This window comes from Lynx canadensis, chromosome F1 (assembly GCF_007474595.2).
Source record: "Lynx canadensis isolate LIC74 chromosome F1, mLynCan4.pri.v2, whole genome shotgun sequence".
Classification (NCBI taxonomy): Eukaryota; Metazoa; Chordata; class Mammalia; order Carnivora; family Felidae; genus Lynx; species Lynx canadensis.
Genome location: NC_044319.2, coordinates 55540831 through 55551800, shown reverse-complemented (window position 1 = coordinate 55551800; position 10970 = coordinate 55540831). Strand labels below are relative to the sequence as shown.

At 39.4% G+C, this 10970-nt stretch overlaps 1 long non-coding RNA gene across 1 annotated transcript; it reads left to right on the top strand.

Moving 5' to 3' along the window:
* Positions 1 to 4528: 4528 nt before the first annotated feature.
* LOC115505242 lies at positions 4529 to 8593 on the top strand. Its single transcript, XR_004343140.1, has 3 exons — positions 4529 to 4561; positions 4695 to 4809; positions 8557 to 8593. It is a non-coding gene; the product is annotated as an uncharacterized LOC115505242 (long non-coding RNA).
* Positions 8594 to 10970: the final 2377 nt, after the last annotated feature.

Genomic DNA, 10970 nt, shown 5'->3' with positions numbered 1-10970 from the left:
TCATCTCATTTCATTTTATTGAGGTGAGACTGGTGGTGTTTCCTGCTTTGGTGATATTACAAAATACCTCCTACTGTGCACTGATTAGCAGGTAAACTAGTAATTTGTCACAATCAGATGTATGCAGTCCCTACTACTTGGTAGCCTTCCTGAGGGGAGGGCACTAACCCCTGAGTTGTTCATAAGTCCAGCTTGCAACACAGTGGCAATTATCATTATGGTTTGGAAGGGTCAAGCACCAGGGAAGGCAATTTGCGCTTCACCTACAAATGCTGCTGCTGATTGTGGATAATCAATCCTCTGGGCCGACTCTCCCGGAGTTGTGCTCTGTAAACTCAGTCTAACATTAGGGCGTATTGAACTTTAATGGCCAAGTACCTGTGTGGGGAAATAGCATTCACCCTGAAGTCGGCTGGGGCCCCTGCCCCTTACTCTTCTAAGATAAACCTGAGCCGGATCTCAATCCATGGGCGTCCTTGGGTTTTTACTTCCTTGTGCTTCTCCCTCTGGGTCTGCCTCTCATGCCTCCCTGCCTCCGTTGTCTTGAGAGAACCTGTGAATGTTATAGTTAGCCTTTTTACTGGCTTCCCCCAAACTCTGTTCACCTTCGCCATTTTGTTGTTTCAGTGACACATGGTGTGGCAGGTCACAATTGCTGAGCCCCCGACCTTTTGTTGGTCTCAACTTTCATCCTTTCTCTCTCTCCTCTTCACCTTTTTCAAAGGAGCAAGGACTGTTTCTCTCTGTCTCGCCAAGGTCCCTCTCGGTTTGGTTCTACCCAAAGACTCATTCGAGTATTTCTCCAAACAAATATTTCCTCTAAAAGGGAAGTCATGAATATTTTCACATCTAGTTGCCAAACAATAGGAATATGGTACTAAGTACAGTGAGTATTGGCAAGTATTTGGTTGACCCCTCAACGTAGTCCGTCAAGCTACCCGTGGTAAGTCTCGCCTCCTGACTGCGTGTCTTTCCAGACAGGACCAGAACCTACCTCACCACGTAACCACAACAGCAACAACGACAACAATTTTTATACTTTGGAGACTGCTTTACTGTGTATTATCTCTCAGGAACTTGTAGATGTAGAGTGGATACTGTGATACCAATTTCTCATAAATGAAATCGTTACTGAAAGAGAGATTAAATACCTTGTACAAAAACTCTGCCCTGCTAGCTTATGATAGAACCAAATTTAACATTTTTATCTGTTTCCAAGCCAGTGTTTCTGGATTAACATGGCCCATGTGCTCTAACCATTGTTCAGGTCAATAAACATTGAACCTGTTATTTTTTATTAATGTTAAAATAATCTTAAGTAATTCATGCACATGACACAAGGAACAATACCAATAATTATACATTAAAAAGTAGTTTTGGGGTGCCTGGGTGGCTCAGTCAGTTAAATACCCGACTTCGGCTCAGGTCATGTTCTCGTGGCTTGTGGGCTCAAACCCCACATAGGGCTCTGTGCAGACAGCTTGGAGCCTGAGATTCAGCGTGGAGCCTGCTTCAGATTCTGTGTCTCCTTCTCTCTCTGCCTCTACCCCACTTGCTCTCTGTCTCTCTGTCTCTCTGTGTCTCTCAAAAAAAGGAGCCTTTCCCTTTTCTCTGAATCATACACCCCCTACAGAGACAATTAATGTCAGAACCTTGTAGATCCTTCCAATGATATTATATTTCATGTAAGTTTGGGTATCTATCCTTTAAAAAATATTTGTAACATTACCAGACATATTACTTAACACCCGGATTTTGAACTTAACAATACATCTTAGTAATTGATCTGTATTAGCACATACGAATCTACTTAATTTCTTTTCATGGTTATATGTATTCTATCACATATAATTGTCAGAATGTATTTATTCCTTTGGTTCCATACAAGTGTTTTTTCCTATTATAAACTGTATTAAAATCTTTGTAATACGTATTGGCATACAAATTCAAGTTTATCTAGAAGATTAAAAGGGAACCACTTCTGGGTACTATTCCTGGCCAGGTACTGGTTCCTCAGCTTGGCACCAACTTTTCCCCATCGATCAGAAAGTAGACTTTTTTAAATTATCTATTGTCTATTCCATTTTGCTTCCAGTTGATTGAACTTCATTCCGTCTTTCCAAACTAAGCTATCTTTAGGTTAGATAGCCAGAATGAGTAATATAGCAAAACATTAGAAAGTTCACTGAGAAGCAGGATGTGGCCAAAGTAAAGCCAAGCCAGCATGGTCAAGGGGCTGGACTCTGGAATAATACAGACCTGGATTCAAGTGGTGGCCCTGCTGATGACTAGCTGTGCAGTGTGGACAGTGTACCTATGCCCTCAGCAGGCTTTTTTGCATATTCTGTGTGGCTAATGACAGCGCCAACCTCCACAGAATTATGGGGGGATGAAATTACATAATGCTTATAAGTGCACAGTTTCTAACTCCTAGTAAGCAGTCAAAAATCTGTTATCACCTATGAGTGTTATCGAAGCTTTCCAGAATCATTGATTAGCTAGCTGAGTCAATATTACACAAAGTTTCGTTGTCTATTTTTAATTTTAAAACTATTTACATCAAGCTATATTTGACAGTTGAGGGTTACTTGGTCAGGGTGACAGCCAGAGCAGCCTTTTTAACCTAAAACTGTTTAGAACCATATTATTATATTATTATTATTATTATTATTATTATTGAGAGAGAGTGAGAGCGAGAGAGAGCATGAACAGGGGAAGGGGGCAGAAGGAGAGAGAGAGAGAGAGAGAGAGAGAGAGAGAGAGAGAGAGAGAGAGAATCCCAACCAGGCTCCACGCTCAGTGCAGAACCCAACTCGGGGCTTGACCCCGAGACCATGAAATCATGACCTGAGCCAAAACTAAGAGTTGGACACTCAAACAACCAAGCCATCAGGCACCCCAGAACCATATTAGATGTAAGTATGGCCCAAGATTTACCAACGCCTATATACACATTCTGTGTAAAAGTATCACTGTTAAAGTGAATATTTTCAACTAAGACCTTTTCCCTAAATATTTTATAGGTGTGAATTCTAAACTGCTCTAAATTATTTTCTTTGCTGCTAGTTTGTCTTTATTTTAATCTTATATTGTTCATTGGAAATGAACATTGTATTGTACATTGGAAATTTCTCCCTTCTTTATTTCTTTTAAATAGGGGAAAGTAAAAGAATCAAGTTGCTTTTCTCCCTGACACCTAGCCTGGGTGTAGAGATCTGGAGTCCTTCCTCTAGAATTCTCTATAAGGACTACTCAGATCAAATGCCCTCTGGGATATTTGATTCCCACTTGGGTTGTATCAGCCCTCATCAGAATCTGCAACCTTGCCTCCGGATATTCTACCCAACTGATATTTTGGTATAGTTTAGCACAGTGAAAAAGTACTTGGATTTGGAGTCAGAGGACCTGAGTTTCTGTTTTACTCGGCAGCTTTGCTCCCCGAAATGGGAATTGCTGAAGTCAACGTCTCATCTGTCAGGTGTTATAAAAAAAAAACTGACCCTACTTACCTCACAGGAACAAGTGAGATGATGAAAGTTCTTTGTGAATAGCAGAGCATGGGGCAAACGTTAGTAATTATTGTCATTATGATCATTACTGATACCGAAAATAATGTTCAGAGTCAGAAATCGTATCTGAGACCAGCAAAATAAGTTTTACCCTGTTGGTACAGTATCCCTTTTGTGATAGTTCCCTTCTGTTTGGCAAACACCTTATCAGTGTTTTCAGACCTCTTAGAGTTTTTTCTGTTGGCAGAATTTCTCTCTACTCCAGGGTCCAGCTTGAAGGTTTACGTGTGTGTGTGTGTGTGTGTGTTGACAACAACACTGAATGATTTCCTCACCTTTCTTACCACTCAGGTAGTGTACTTCTAGCTGGCCCAGTGTAAAAGTTTGGATTCTGACTCTTTAAATCTTTCCATCTCTCTCTCCTAGCCTGTCTCCCAGGGACCTCCAACAAATCACTGTGTATTCTGGAAATGCTAAATCATTAGAGCAAGAGCCATATCAAGGTGAAATGAGAAATGTAACTTGCTACAAGGAAATGCTATGAAGCTTATTCTGCTTTCAAAGCTAAATAGGTGTGCTTTCTAAATTGGCTGATGGCATGGCGTAGCTAAATTCATAGTCTCCTGTAATATGTTTGATACTCAAGAGTTATAGGCGTCATTACTGGCTTAATTCTTTTTTTCTCTTAATCCTTCTAAAGCGCTCAGTTGTTTAGAATAATTTCTGACCAATAGATGCAGTCAGATAGTATTTCCATCTTTGCTCCCACCTTTCCTTCATAGCATAACTGTCTTATGAAGACATCTGTAAATTAAGATTTTTTAGTATGATTAGATATAGAGAATAACTATTTTTTAAATTTTTTAACATTTATTTATTTTGAGAGAGAGAGCACCAGCAGGGGAGAAGCAGAGAGAGAGGGAGACACAGAATCCGAAGCAGGCTCCAGGCTCCGAGCTGTCAGCACAGAGCCAGACGCGGGGCTCAAACTCACAGACTGTGAGATCATGATCTAAGCTGAAGTCGGATGCTTAACCAACTGAGCCACCCAGGTACTCCTAGAGAGTAACTGTTGAAACGGGTAGATCTTGGAACCCAGATGTCTATTTGGAGTCTGTCAACACCCCTACCGGTTGGTTACCATGTTCATCATTAACCTGAAGTTAATCTGCTTTTTCTCTTCAGCCATATTGCTTGCCACTAGAGAAACAATAGTTTCAGAATATTTTCCAAAGGACGCAAATGATTACATGGCCCTCTTCTTATTGGCCAGTGTAATCTCAGCTATGAAAGCTTTTCTGTAAGTATCTGATACCTTAATGAGCAGATTTCCTGTCTTTCTTATTGTTCTTCCGTGTTTCCTACATTTTCTTTCTTCCTTGGCTTGGAATAAATTACTTAGTTGGACAAGAATAACCTTACATTATTCCCAGTCAATACATGACTATATAAAGATAGGTGTTTTCATCTGTAAGGACAAACTTAAAGGATTCCAAGAATGAAAGTGTTGGTGTAGCTGTCTGAAGAGATTTGAAACATTCTTTTAACTTTATTGCAACCATCGCCCACGTTGTGAGGAACACTCTTCCTGTTAACTGGAAGGAAAAGAAATTTCTCTAACATATTTTCCACTCAGCCCTCTTTAAGATAATTCCTTTCATTGCTTTGGTAAGTCATTCACACTAACAGGTACCAGTTTTTCTGTGCCTGCCTTGGGCTAAGTAGAGCAGGTGACAAAAACCCTTTCAGGTTGTCAGATATTAATGTAAAATACCCCTAGACCTCACTACTTATTCATCTTCATCTAGTTGACTAATGCTTTTCCCATGTTCTTACATGTTGGTAAATTAAAGAAACCTTCCAGACAGTTCTGTCAACAGTTTACTGAAATGTACCTCATTAGTGAGGTTGACCTGTCACATGAGTGTAATTTAATCCTATTGAATTATCACTCAAAAATGCCTAAGTGCTGGGTTTTTATACACTGGATAGAAGGTTTGCTACTAACACTGTCATGTTTCCAGTTGATGAGAGAGGAAACAAGCAAAAAATATGCAGGGTCCTCTCTGCCTCTACCTCCCCACGCCCAAAATAGTGATACTTATGTCATCTCCTGAACAGAATATTACATTTCACTGTAGATCAAAAATATCCCTGTGGATCATTTTCTTTTCAATCTAAAAGGGAAAGAGTGAATGTTGACTGCTACCCCCTTTATTTCCCTGTCCGGTAACAAAGGAATCTCTGATACAAAGCCCGATCTGAATGAGGAGTTTCAGAATCTGCAGCGTTCTCTAATGTTAATGGGACTCTTTACTGTAAGATATTATTTATGATTTGCTGCGATATTGTGTTTTCTAAATGGCAAAGCAGCACATGAGATTAATTATTTTTCTTCAGTTGTTTCTGTACTGTGACTTTACACTATCCCAAGGTGAGCTGGGTAAGAACTGATTATAAGCAATGAACGCAGAATGTGTGGAGCACGCTGGGAACATTTGGTTAATCTCTCCTTTTCAGAACCACACTTGTAACTATTTCCTCAGTTGTTCAGATAATTGTGATGCCATTGGTCAAGATGTGAGCTTTTCATTGTCGTGACTTGGCAAGTTGATTAGGCCAATCTATAGAAATTGAAGAGACTCTCTTTAGTAGCGAGAGATGAATGGCCAAAAAATACGTAGCTTGACCTAAAGAAATAGGGAGACATATCAAAGACACACTGATGAAGTATCTGTCATAATCCTAAAGGCTAGTATTTAGTGTGTGCTTACTAGAGACCATGTTCTGTGCTATGCATTTCACGTGGATTAGTCTCTTCGTTTCTCTTAACAACCCTAAGCATTTGGCTCTATTCTGATCACCACGTTACAGTTAAGGAAGCTGAAATGAGACATGTCAAAGTGAAGGTTATGGAGCTCACAGATGGCAGAATTTGAACCCAGAGCCAATGCCCTGAAGAGCTATGTAGCACTGTGGTCACAACTGTGAAGTCACCGAATCAGAGTTTGATCATTAAGTTCTACAGATTCTAACTCATCATGGCTGTTCTCCAAAAGAATGTTGGCCCCCAGGTAATGTTGGTTCTGTGGTTTGCATTCAGCCTCCTTGTTACTGGGAAGTGAAGGTATACGATTTTGCTCTTGTTGTCCCATTCTGTCACAGTAGATTAGCTATGGTCCTAGAGGGAGATGTCTGTGCACTGCAATGCAGGTCATGGGATAATGAAATGAGATCCTGTAGCTTTTGGAGGCCTGGCTGGTGCCTCTGTGACAGCATGCTCGACCTTACCTGCTTGCTGTGCTCTTACGGGCATGAGGATTGTAAATTATGTGGTTGCTTTCTTAGCCTTCTTACCTTCCTCCAACCTCCTCCACCGACCCTCCATGTACCTGTCAGGCTTTGCCAAAGATGCACTAAATTCTAAATGGTGGAAAACTGACTCTGCATAACGGGTGGGTGAAAAAGGTCATGGCGCCTCATATTCCCATTCAGATGGCAGCCTACTTGGCCTGAGAAATAAAAAGGGAAATGTCTGGGAGAAAAATCACAGAAAGAACGTATATTTTTATTCTGCTTTTTTTTCCTCCAAAAGTAGAGCAAATGAACCCAGATCAGATTGGCGGACACGTTATTTTTCCCGGTGGAATAAAACCTCTAAGCCATCTCTGAGATTGCTATAGACAAAGAACTCTCATTGACCTCAACAGCTATTTTATATGGGAGACACCAGGGCAGGACACCTTTTGGTGATTTTATAAGGTCTTGGAAACCTCATTTGGCAAGCATGAAAGAGGGAGAGGATTTGGGTCAGGAGTGCTGAATCCTCGTCTCACCACTGTTGACTTTCTGTGTAACATAATATTTGAGAGATTACATTGAAATGTCTCAGGATTTATTAATCCCATATGTTTTTTTTAAGTTTCTTTTTGAAAGAGAGAGAGAGAACAAGCAGGGGAGGGGTAGAGGGAGGGAGAAAGAGAATCCCAAGAAGGTTCCAAGCTGTCAGCACAGAGCCCCGTGAGGGCTAATCTCGACCTGAGCCAAAATCAAGAGCTTAACCGATTGAACTGCTCAGGCGCCCCTATCATGTAAGAAGTTTTAAGGCATTGTGACAGATGTTTTTAGTTACGATTGATCCAGAACAAGACACTCTTCTGAGAACCTTATCTTTTCTCTGCATTAAAATTGTAACATTGTCTTTTCTTTAACATTTTGTTTCTTTAAAAAAGAAGTTTAGTGTTTACTTATTTTTGCAAGAGAGACAGAGTGTGAGTGGGGGAGGGGCAGAGAGATAAGGAGACATAGAATCCGAAGTAGGCTCCGGGCTCTGAGCTGTCAGCACAGAGCCAGATGCGGGGCTTGAACATAGGAACCATGAGATCATGACCAGAGCCAAAGTCAGTCACTTAACTGACTGAGCCACCCAGATACCCCAACATTTTATTTTCAAAGAAATAGAATAGCTTCAAAGGGGAATTTATGTTTCTGACATATTTTAATAGCTAAGCATAAGATGCAATTTAAAATTCATGTATGCCCATCAGCTGGTCCAGAAATATCTTTAATTTTCTAGAAAAGTATCACTGTGTCGACATTCCATCTTTGGACACGTCGCCACGTGCTTTTATACAGGAATAGGAATTGAGGGTGATAGGCCAAGCCTAGGAAAGACATTCTCAAGAGCCACACAGTGAGGAATAAGTTGCTGATGTTTCCGAAGCGTGGCTCAGAGTGGAGTCCACACCGAAACAGCGGCACTCATCTTCCTTGCTGCAAACCACATGGAGCCAAACCGCAATTAGTTTGAAAATGGTCATGATTTTCAGATTTTACATTCCCTCCACGCTCTTAATAAAAATGAACACACTCTGTGACTTTTAACAAAAAATAAAAACTGATGATACCATGTATTTTAAATAAGAGCTAACGCATCAGTTCTATTCCTTTCAATGTCTCTTCTTTGCCCTATTATTTTTATTTTCTAAAGAATTTATTATTTATTTATTTATTTATTTATTTATTTATTTATTTATTTATATTTTAGAGAGAGAGCATGAGCGGCGAAGAGCAGGAGAGAGAGAATCTCAAGCAGGCTCCACGCTCAGCGCAGGGCCCAACGGGGGGCTCAATACCTCGACCCTGAGATCATGACCTGACCCAAAATCAAGAGTCAGACTCTCAACTGACTAAGGCACCTGGGCACCCCTGTCCTATTATTTTTCTTGGTAAACCAAACAGACAAACTGCATACACATAGTCATTTAGTCATTCGTTCATTCGTTCATTCGTTTACAGAGTGGTCACGCATGTTCCCTGTTCCAAACCTTTATCCCGTCATGCCCGGACAATTATAACCATCTTTTGCTTGTTTTCTCACCTTCTCTTTCTCCATCTTGTGTGTTCACTTCTTCTTTTCCAATCCCATTGTCCTTCATCTGCCCTCAGGATCTTCCAGGTGTGTTGAATTACAAGACTGAGAGCAGCCACTCTGCACATGGGTGGGAAGTGTTGGAAGAAAGTACAATTATAAGGTGGGTGGAAAGGAGAATCTGAGACTTTCTCTATTTGAGGTGTCCATGGGACAAATGTGTGGAATTATTGTCGGTGAAGCTCTAGATCTGAGAAGAGAGATTTTATTTAATGAAATAAGGACACACAGATAGTTCAAAGTCAAGATGCTGATTCGATCACTAAAGAGATAAAGTAAAAGAAAATGAGAACTGGGCACAGAGTGGGTGACAAATAAATATTTGCTGTTTGTGGTGTCTTACCTGGGAAACTTACTACCAGTATGTCTCCTTGATGGTCATGACCTGTTCCTTTAGGGTGTGAAACTCTTTCGTTCCTGGTATTTATTATAGATTTGAACTCTCCACTTCAAAAGTCATTTTAAAGAGAGGTATTCATAGAAACTTGCTCTCGGATAATCAAATAGCAGTACAATGGACAAAAACCTTCCAAAAGAAATACTTAAAATAGACTTTAACCCTTACTCACCTTGAGGTTAAGAAAAGAAGCTTGCTTTTTATAAAAGAATATCTAATATGAATCAGAATTAGAGAAGTAAGGCTGGAAGGAATTTCAGAGCATCGTAGCTGAAGCACATATTTGCTAGGAGAGTAAACTGAGGCAGAGAATGACTAAGAAGTTAACCCAAGGCTTCCTGCCTTAATTGGCAGAAATCTTAGCCCCTGTTATCTGAATGACAAATATAGAGGAAGAATCTTTTCTAGAAATTCTGATAATGCTAGGAATGCTCCCTGGACCCAAAGCATCAGAATAAAAACCTATTTTACAAATTAAAATGTTAAAATTTCAATTAAATTTCTATTTAGTTGAAAAAGGTAAAACCTAACTGCTTTACTTGGGTTTCATTGTTTCTTCAACTGTTGTTGGTTTTTTGTTTTGTTTTGTTTTGTTTTGTTTTAAAGAAGGGGATGTGGTTTGGAGTGGATAATACTGGGCCACTTTCAGCTCCAAAAACATGGCATTCTATAATTTTTGAATCATAATATATTTGTAGAAGGAATAAGGGAAATGCCAGCAAATTAAATACTAATACTAATACTAATATTTCATAATTATAAGAAATTCAAATTCTTGGTCAACACAATAAGTTGTAAAGTGAAGCTTTATTCTGTTTTGTCAACTCATACCAAATAATTGTTTTTTAAATTGCTGTTCATTCTGATAATTTGTATACACAAGTCTTTTAAAAATTGGATTATAATAGATACGGGTGATTTCTACAGATTAAAAAGCCATATTATAACATCCACAAGTAAACTTCAGACTTTCTTTTATTTTAGAAGAGCAGGTAAAAACTAATCATTCCCTCTTTCTTTATACTGTATGCTTTTTTTTTCTCCAGATAATGAATATTTTAAGTGTGAAAACCCAAACTTCCCAAATACCTATTCTTCTTTTAAAAAGAATTGATATTACCTTCTTCCTCACCACCACCCCCCACCCACACACATAAATTGGGGGCAGTGGGGAGTAGGGGGCTGAAGTTTAGAAATTGAAGAAATGATCATCTCTAATATTCTATTCCATTCTGCAGATGAATCATTGCAACCAATATCAGTGAAACATGTTTTATTCGTAGTCAGAATTCAAGAAAATGCCAATTATTCATTCATCTGACATTGGCTCATTTATTTACTTATTCATTCATTCAACAGAAATTTTTGACCCTTGGTTTCTGTGCTAGGTAATCAGGTAAAAATGTGTATAATGTAAAACCAAACCATTGCCTTTGGTGAACATAGGGAAGAAACTCTTCTATCAGACAGCCAGGACTTTTCAAAGGCAATTTGGAGCATGATATGAGGAAGCAGGCCACAAAAGGAAAAAGAGATAACACAGTTCTTCCATCATTTCCCATGTTAATCCCATTTGTAAATCACTGAGAATCCCTAAATCTTTTGCCAGATTCACAAGTATGCAAACTGATTC